This window comes from Amblyraja radiata, chromosome 45 (assembly GCF_010909765.2).
Source record: "Amblyraja radiata isolate CabotCenter1 chromosome 45, sAmbRad1.1.pri, whole genome shotgun sequence".
In the NCBI taxonomy this organism is placed as follows: domain Eukaryota; kingdom Metazoa; phylum Chordata; class Chondrichthyes; order Rajiformes; family Rajidae; genus Amblyraja; species Amblyraja radiata.
The window spans coordinates 79,781-90,000 of NC_046000.1; the positions used below are offsets into that span (position 1 = coordinate 79,781).

General features: G+C 45.6%; 1 long non-coding RNA gene across 1 annotated transcript in view; it reads left to right on the forward strand.

Moving 5' to 3' along the window:
• The first annotated feature begins 230 nt into the window (after nt 1-230).
• The window catches only part of LOC116968494, a 34,397-nt gene continuing 24,407 nt past the window's right edge, over nt 231-10,220 (forward strand). Inside the window, exon 1 of the long non-coding RNA XR_004410475.1 lies at nt 231-244. This is a non-coding gene — a long non-coding RNA (uncharacterized LOC116968494). The remainder of the gene's footprint in view (nt 245-10,220) is intronic.

Here is a 10,220-nt window from a genome sequence, read left to right on the forward strand (position 1 = left end):
TCTCCTTTGCTGGATCGAGAACACAGAGAGAGAGACAGAGAGAGAGAGTATCGATGGTGGCCACAAGTGCTGGGGAAACAGCGGGTGCAGCAACAGCAGCAGCAACAGCAACATCAACATCTATGGAGCGAAGGAAATCGGTGACGTTTCGGGTCGAGACCCGTCTTCAGACAAAGATGCTCAACCATCGGGTCGACGCCATCTTGGTCGTGAGGTCATTTTCAGGCCGTGGGCGGGATGAGCCGTGAGTGAGTGAGTGAGTGAGTGACGGGTTTCCGGTGGATCAGGGCGGGTGGGGGCGGGGTGGGGGCGGGGCTGGGGTTGGGGGCGGGGCTGGGGGCGGGTCCAGGTTGCGGCCTCGCACCCGGGACACAGTCACTGGCAAAGATCATAGAGGAGCAAGATAGTCCACTCCTCGAAAAACGCGTAGTATGACGCGAGTGATTGTCGACGCCATTTTATTGAGCATTTTGTTGGGCTTCCCCACACTGTCATGGCGTCCTTATCTAAATCTTCACATCACTGCTCCGCTATCAATTGTTCTAATCGTAAATCTAAACGACCAGACCTGTCAATCTTTAGGTTCCCCGATAAAAAAGAAAGGTGAGAAAATATTATTATTATTTTCAGTCGATATTCTGTCGTGAAAATGTTATTTTCTGTTCTCCCATCAACGGCCATTGGGAAACTAGGTTTGTCGGTACATTAGAAAGTTATTAGACTTATTTTTAATAGATCTTTACTTACCACTATAATAAAGACAATTTTAACACTTCTGTACGTTTTTGGTTTTGTTTTTGTAAGGGATTGGTCTCCAAAATATGGCCCGCGGGACACATTGGGTGCAATGGTGGGCCGGGGGGTTCGGCGGCGGCCGCAATCAAAGATAGGCGAGGAGATCTGCTCTATAATCTTTGGTCGGAATGGGACGGCTGCGCGTTATAATGTGTTATCGTTCTGTGAGGAAAGAGTTAACAGACATGGTTGATTTAGACTAGGGATAGAAATATAACTTAGAAAGAAAAAAGGTGTCAGCAGAAACCAGACTGCTGGTAGAATAGAAAGTAACAATATAAAGAACAGAGAGAAATTCTAGATAATAGCAGCAAGTACAGATGGTGACATTTCAAGGATGAGAGTCAGAAGATAACCACAGTCACACAAGAACATAACGGGAATTGGGGGAAGGGGCATGAGCTACTCTGTACTGCACTTGCTTGATGAGATGCCATGAAAATGTACTCACACCCACTATGACAAGATGCCTAATTTAAATGCACATGCGATGCATGATAGGGGAGGTGCCTTTGACGTTGGGTGGGCGTTCCACGACGTTCTCGTGGGAATCTGGGCTTTATGTTATGATTGGAAGAAGCTCAATGGGGAGAGATGAGAATGTGATAATAATGAAAATAAATGTATAAAGATAAAAGACATCCCGATCCTCGGTGTGCCTCTAGGGGACATCAGTGGAGAGGCACATATTCTGCAGAATATGAAATTAATAAAAACACTTCTTTGTCTGAATTTGTCTCAAGAGCATTTGTGATTTTTGAATCTCACAACTTGGGGGCTCGTTTCCGAGATCCAATACTCTAGACAGCTGACGGGAGTAGACGGACGAAGGGAAGGTGCACCCTGCTGAGTTCAGCGGTCTCAGACTCCTTGCTTGCTGTCAGCTGTTTAAGCAGTAGTATCCGGACCAAACAGAGACTCGACAAAGAAGTGAGAGTGATAGGAGATCGCGAAAATCGAGTGATTCTGTGCAGAGACCCCGGTAAGAAACTTTTACTATTATAGTATTACCTGGGCAATTTGATAAGAGATCGGAGAGGAATTCCGATCGAGAGAATGGGAAATGTAAATGAAAAACCTGAAAGGGAGGGGTGAGGCTGTAGGCCAAATCCCCGCATTCTGCCCAATAGTCCGTTGGGGCAAATGCAGAGCCGCTGGGGGCAGGAATACCCAGGGAAGAGAGAATACAGGGGCCGGGGTAGATGTAGAGCAGAGCCGCTGGGGACAGGAATACCCAGGGAAGAGAGAATACAGGGGCCGGGGTAGATGTAGAGCAGAGCCACTGGGGACAGGAATACCCAGGGAAGAGAGAATACAGGGGCCGGGGTAGATGTAGAGCAGAGCCACTGGGGACAGGAATACCCAGGGAGGAGAGAAATAGACCCCTGGGGGAGGTGCCTAGGAGAGGACCCCAAGGGGGAAGGGGGTTTGTTAATGTCCCCTTAACCAGTACCGAAGTGAGGAACTTCAGGAAGGAGATGAAAAGCCTCCTAGAGGATCCTTTAGGTCTGGCAGAGCAGTTAGATCAATTCCTTGGGCCAAACACTTATACAATGGGAGGAGTTGATGGCCATTATGGGGAATCTCTTCACATCGGAGGAGAGGCAAATTTCGTGACCAAATCCTGGCCTGATGTAAGGAAGAAATAAGGTACAGATAGAGACAGGAAAGTTCCTGAGACAGGATGATAAAGGAGTTAACCCGAAAGGAGCAGATAAGAAGACGGCAGAGGCCGCGAAAGGGGGATGTGATAGAAGACGGCAAAGGCCGGGGACAACAGTGCAGGCAGGGAGAAATATAAATTGAATAATCTATTTGAAGTAAGAATGAAACGAAGTGATTTGTTTGAAAACCGGTTTGGAACAAATGGTTGAAATGAGCAAGTTGTAAAATTGAACACAGACGCCCCCATGGCGGAGGTGGGAATTCCCACTGTGTTTGGGCCGTGGGGGATTGCGAACAAGCTGCAAAAATGAACTCTTTGTATCCTGGTAACCTGAAAAAGAGAAGTTGTAAAAATCGTTTCTTGATGTTCTTTTAGATTTCTTGTCAGTAAAGTTAACTGGAAATAAGTTAATTGATGAAACATGACCAGCTTTTATGTTGTTTTATGGTAGACATACAAGTTGAGAAACACAGACAGAGAGAGAGAGAGACACACAGACACAGTACGGGTAAGACAGTACCCCATTTCGACCGAGTGACGAAAATGCTTACAACCAATCATTGAGAATTTATTAGAGGACGGGTTATTGGAACCATGTATGTCCCCCTACAATACTCAGATCCTACCAGTCAGAAAGACCGACAGGACGTTTAGACTCGTACAGGACTTGAAGGAACTGAACAAGGTGGTCCAAGCCCGACACCCGGTAGTGCCTAACCCTTACACCATCATGGGACGGATACCCCCAAGCCACAAATGGTTTAGTGTGGTAGATTTAAAGGATGCCTTCTGGAGCTGTCCGCTGGAAAAAGACAGTGAGACTTATTCGCCTTTGAGTGGGAGAACCTAAAAACCGGGCGAAAGCAACAATTCCGGTGGGCGGTGCTCCCTCAAGGTTTTACAGAATCACCAAATTTATTCGGCCAAATTTTAGAGCAGGTATTGGAGGATTTCCCAGGACACGGGGAAACGCAACTATTACAGTATGTGGATGACCTCCTTTTGTCAGGAGAGAGAGAAGATGAAGTAAGGGACGCCACAATAAGCCTGTTAAACTTCTTGGGAAGGAAGGGTTTAAGAGTGTCCCGTAACAAGCTTCAATTTGTGAAACAAGAGGTAAAATATCTGGGACATCTGATAAGTGGAGGAAAGAGATGAATCAATCCCGAAAGGATAGCTGGGATCACGGGAGTACCACTACCAAAGGATAAGAAAGAGAACCGAAAATGCCTGGGATTGATAGGATACTGTCGACTGTGGATAGTTGATTACTCCAGACAAGTAAAATTCCTGTATGATAAATTGGGAGAAGAAAAAGACAAAGTTCAGTGGACCCCAGAACAGGAGGTGGAATTTGGGAAATTAAAGAACAGTTTGATTACTGCTCCCGTGTTGGCTCTGCCCTCAGTAGAACAACCTTTCCACCTCTTTGTAAATTCAGACAAGGGGGTGGCACTAGGGGTACTCACCCAGAAAAGAGGGGGAAATCGACAGCCAGTGGCCTTCCTCTCGAAAATATTAGATCCAGTCTCCAGGGGATGGCCGGGATGCATACAAGCGGTAGCAGCTACCGCAATATTGGTGGAAGAGAGTAGGAAATTAACCTTTGGAGGCACTCTGGTTGTTTCTACACCACACACAGTAAGAACCATACTCACTCAGAAATCCAGCAGATGGTTAACAGACTCTAGACTTTTAAAGTATGAGGCCATCCTGATGGAAAAAGACGATTTGATGATAATTACGGATAAGAACCTTAACCCATCCCAATTCCTGTATCCAGCGGAGAAACAGGGTGACAAGGAAGAGGGCCCAGTACACTGCTGTAGTGAAATAATAGATTTACAGACAAAAAGTAGAGAAGACGTAGAAGTGCAACCTCTGGCTGAGGGCAGCTGGTGGTTTATAGATGGATCCTCCAGGAGCATAGATGGAAAAAGACATAGTGGTACGGTATAGTGAACGGGGAAACGATGGAGGAAATTGAAAGCGGCAGGCTGCCTGGTAGTTGGTCAGCTCAATCTTGTGAATTATATGCATTAATGAGAGCTTTAGAATTATTGGAGGGGAAGGAAGGAACAGTATATACCGATTCAAAATACGCTTTTGGAGTAGTACACACCTTTGGGAAGATCTGGAGAGAGCGAGGAATTATAACAACTCGAGGTAAAGAATTAGCGCATGAGCAATTGGTAGGACAGACACTGGAAGCCTTGCAAAAACCAGAACGAATAGCCATAGCATATGTGGCAGGGCATCAGAAGGGTAACACCCTGGAGGCTAGAGGAAATAGGGCAGTGGATGGGGTTGCAAAAAGAGCAGTCACAGAACAGATGGTAGAAATGAAGTCGCTAATACCTTTAAGGGAACCAGAGGAAAATATACCTATCTTTAGTGAGAAAGAACAGGAAAACATGAAAGAAATGGGGGCTCAGCGTACTTCAAATGGGAAATGGTGGACACCAAATGGAAAGCAGCTATTGAACAAAGAAATAATGAGGGAGTTATTAGGGAGATTACATGGACAAAGCCATTGGGGAACACAAGCCCTCTGTGACACCCTCCTCAGAACCTACGCTTGCTGTGGGATGTTTACCATGGCCAAACAAGTCATAAGGGGCTGCGTAATATGTCAGCGAATTAATAAGACAATCATGAGAGCAGTCCCAGGAGGAGGACAACCATTAGCAGTTAGGCCCTTCCAAAGAATACAGATAGATTTTACCGAGCTGCCCCGGGTACGAACATGGAAGTACCTGTTAGTTGTAGTGGACCATTTCACCAGATGGGTAACTGCCACCTCACAGGCGGTAGCCAAGATATTATTAGAACAAATTATACCCAGATATGGGATTGTGGAAACAATAGACTCAGATAGAGGGACCCATTTTGCCTCCAAAACACATGAAATGATATGTGAAGCTCTGGGAATAGAATGGAAATTGCATACACCATGGCATCCCCAGAGCTCAGGAAAGGTGGAAAGAATGAATGGCACCTTAAAGACCCAAATCACCGAGTTGATAGAGGAAACGGGACTCCCCTGGACTAAGTGCCTCCCGATAGCCCTGTTGAGAATCCGAACAGCACCTCGAAAAGACATCGGGATATCACCATATAAAATGTTATTCGGGCTCCCATACTTAGGGAAGATAGAAGGAGTCCCAACAATACAAGGGAACGATGTGTTCCTAAGGAACTATTTACTGGCAGTGTCCCAAACTCTTGCAGAACTAAAAATTAAAGGATTGCTGGCCCAGAGCCCACAACTGGACTTTCCGATTCACTCAGTCAAGGATGGAGACTGGGTATTAATAAAAACGTGGAAAGAAGAAAAGCTGCAACCTAAGTGGACTGGACCCTACCTGGTGTTACTAATCACCGAGACAGCAGTACGAACAAAAGAGAAAGGGTGGACACACGCAAGTCGAGTTAAGGGTCCTGTGGAGGCCCCACCAGAGATATCAGCCCGTGGACTGTGCGCAAAGGAGAAGAACCATTGACTTTAATATTTACCAAGAACCCGCAGGAAAAATGAAGATTTCGTGTTGGTGGGTCGTGTGTTGGGTGGTTACCCAACTTGTAAATAATGTAACATGCATAGAAATCACAATACCACAGAATAGAAGGTCCACCACCATCCCATTTAATGTATGTAAAGGAAAACGGTGGTGCGGCTATATGTATGCACCCATCCTTGTAAAGATTGGCACGCGGAGTTTACTTCATCAAAATATGGGTGGCATCGGACCACCTATCAGTTTGAGATACACCGAGAGTATATCAAAACCCGAACGAGAAATTGCCAGGACGCGTATATGTGAGCATACAGAGTGTCCAAATACAGGAAAGTGGTAGGAATTGGATATGTGCAGATAAAACAGGGAAAGACGCATGTCTGAAGTTTGAGATAGAAGTAAAATGAGATGGGAAGATGGGAAGATACGAGGATAGGGGAGAGGTGTTCAAGATAAATGACAGTCAGAATAGGGATCCCGGGGCAACACCAGCACCACCAGTAGTCAGCAATGTCACCAGGGAAGATGAGTCTAAGGATCTGAAGATAATGATAGTAGCAGGAGAAAAAGGATTAAGGCAGTTATATAAGAAAGGAATACCAACAGGGGGAAAAGGAGCCAACACCTGGCTTGCCTGGATGATGTACACAGCCAGAAGTATGCAACGAACCAATTGTTACGCCTGCGCTGGAGCTAGGCCTCAGCTGGTCCCAGTACCATTTCCACTGAATTGGAATAGAACACCTAGGGCTATGACATGTATACTACAGCTATTCACGAATCCCCTCTTACCAAAGAATGTGATATGCCAGAGTTATCATTACCTATTTCCGGCCAGCAACAACAATACAAAGGGCCGAAGGGAAGACCCTCGACCTCCTCCATTTACCATTCCTTTTGGGGAGGGGGGTTTGAGTGCTATACAAGAAATAACCCAGAGGGACAGGACATGGGGGAGGTGCTCAACTGCAATAAGACGTAGAATATAACGGCAGAGGAACAGGGGCCGCTGTTCAACAGCTCCTGGCTGAAAAAGCAGATAGTCAGTAGAGCCGATGTCTGGTGGTGGTGCGGGGAGAATATCCTGTGGCCCCTGTTACCAGGGTCATGGACGGGAACCTGTACCCTCATACAACTGATGATGCCCTTCACCATAGCAGTAGAACATGCTGTAGAACTCAATAAAGGAAGCCGACGACAAAAGAGAAAGGTGAGAGGATCATTCGACACACACATCTATATAGATGCGATAGGGGTGCCAAGAGGGGTACCCGATGAATTTAAAGCCAGAAATCAGATAGCTGCGGGCTTTGAGTCCATACTCTTCTGGTGGTCCACAATTAATAAAAATGTGGACTGGATCAACTACTTATACTACAATCAACAACGCTTTATAAATTACACTCGAGATGCAGTTGAAGGATTAGCGGAACAACTGACAGCTACCAGCCAAATGGTCTGGCAAAATCGCATGGCCTTGGACATGCTACTGGCTGAGAAGGGAGGGGTGTGTGTAATGTTTGGCGAACAATGTTGCACATACATCCCCAACAACACTGCTCTGGATGGGTCAGTATCAAGAGCCCTAGCAGGTCTCACCTCTCTGTCTATCGAATTGGCTGAGAACTCTGGAGTAGACACCTCCTGGACCGGGTTTCTAGACTCCTGGTTTGGGAAATGGAAGCAGATATTTTCATCAGCCCTAACATCAGTAATAGTCATGGTAGGGTTATTGTGTTTGTTCGTATGTTGTATCATTCCCTGCGTACGGGGATTGGCTCAGCGATTGATAGAAACAGCCCTGACGAAGAACAGTGCTGCCACCATAATGGCCTTCAGAACACAGTATGACCAACGAGAGGAGGATAGGGAGGTGAAGAATCTTCTGCTAGCATTAGAAAAGGAGGAGATAGTATAAATCAAGGGTGCGTAGCAAAAAGAAAAGGATGGATTGTGAGGAAAGAGTTAACAGACATGGTTGATTTAGAATAGGGATAGAAATATAACGTAGAAAGAAATAAGGTGTCAGCAGAAACCAGACTGCTGGTAGAATAGAAAGTAACAATATAAAGAACAGAGATAAATTCTAGATAATAGCAGCAAGTACAGATGGTGACATTTCAAGGATGAGAGTCAGAAGATAACCACAGTCACACAAGAACATAACGGGAACTGGGGGAAGGGGCATGAGCTACTCTGTACTGCGCTTGCTTGATGAGATGCCATGAAAATGTACTCACACCCACTATGACAAGATGCCTAATTTAAATGCACATGCGATGCATGATAGGGGAGGTGCCTTTGACGTTGGGTGGGCGTTCCACGACGTTCTCGTGGGAATCTGGACTTTATGTTATGATTGGAAGAAGCTCAATCGGGAGAGATGAGAATGTGATAATAATGAAAAGAAATGTATAAAGATAAAAGACATCCCGATCCTCGGTGTGCCTCTAGGGGACATCAGTGCAGAGGCACCTATTCTGCAGAATATGAAATTAATAAAAACACTTCTTTGTCTGAATTTGTCTCAAGAGCATTTGTGATTTTTGAATCTCACAGTTCCACTCCCTGTCCCCCTTCTCCATCTCCCCCCTTCTCCCTCTCCCCCCTTTTCCCCTTCTCCCTCACCCCCTTCTTCCTCTCCCCCATCTCCCTCTCCCCCTTCTCCCTCTCTTCTCTCGATCTCTCTCTCCCCTCTCTTCTCTCGATCTCTCTTCTCTCTCCCTCTCTTCTCTCTCTCTCTCTTCTCTCGATCTCCCTCCCTTCCCTCTCTCCCTCTCTTACCTCTTCGTGAGAGTGGGCAGCTCTGCTATGCCTTGGGTCCAAAAGAGGATAGAAAGAAAATACTTAATGGTCTTTGTAAGAAGATTTTAATAAGCTCTTCTACATTTAAGGTAAATTGACATATTAGAGGCAAAAAGCATCTTCAACATACAGGTCTCTCCACACAACTGAAAACAATTGCATTTAAGTGACATATCATCCATTGTTCAGGCATGTAGTTATGATCATCTTTTTTCTTATTAGTTAATCCTAAATGATATCTCCTGTAATTTCAGATGTCAACAGTGGGTCCAGAATATTCGTCGACAAGATCTCCTGCACCGAACTGCAGAGTATTTGTCAAATAACTGCTGTCTTATGTACATTGTGTGAAATTGTGATTTGTTAACTGCACAAAACTAATGCAAATGGCGATATATTTATTATTGTATCTACGTTGGACATTTTGCTCTTTGGTGTCAGAACGCGGGGTGGGAGATTGCAACCTTCACGTGGTCCGCCCTGTTTCGACAAATCCAATCAACCTGGTGTGCACAGTCAAATAAGATCAAATAGAACACGTTGTCCTACAACTTTAGGCTGTGCACGCCATACGCAAGAAGAAGAAGAAGAAGAGGAAGAAGTGTCAGAACGCAGTCTGAAGAAGGCTTCCGACCTGCAACGTCACCTATTCCTTTTCTCCAGAGATGCTGCCTGACCCACTGAGTTACTCCAGCATTTTGTGTCTATCTCTGTTTAGATTGGGCTCGTGGATGGAGATTGCGGTTGGTCTGGTGATCTAGAACGAGGGCCAAAGTCTCAGAATTTGGGTCATGATATTTAGTAACGAGACAAGGAGCAGTTTCTTCACTCAAGGGCTGGGAATCTTGGAATTCTTATCGCGTGAGATGGTGGAAGTCGAGTCCTTGATATTTTTTTTCAAATACGAAAAGGATGAAGGATAATGGAGAGAATGTGGGAATAAGGTGTTGAGTTGCAGGATCAACAATAATCTTACTGATGGTGGTTTGAACTTAGATGGCTTATCCTTGCTTCTATTTCTTACAGAGATACAGCGCGGAAACAGGCCCTTTGGCCCACCGCGTCCGCATTGACCAGCGATCCCCGCACACTAACACCATCCTACACACACTAGGGACAATTTACACTTATACCAAGCCTACAAACCTGTACGTCTTTGGAGTGTGGGAGGAAACCCGAAGATCTCGGAGAACACCCATTCAGTCACGGGGAGAATGTACGAACTCTGTACAGACAGCACCCACTGTAAGGCAGCAACTTTACCGCTGCACCACCATGCCGCCCTTAATCCACTAGGGCACTAGGTTACAATAAACTTCCTACATATTCCAGGAATGCATCTCATAAAAATGGGAGAGGTTTAAATGCATTGTAAAATCTGCTCTCAGTTTCCTAGATCGGTATTGCTCTAATGGCCTCTTTGTATCATTTTCTTT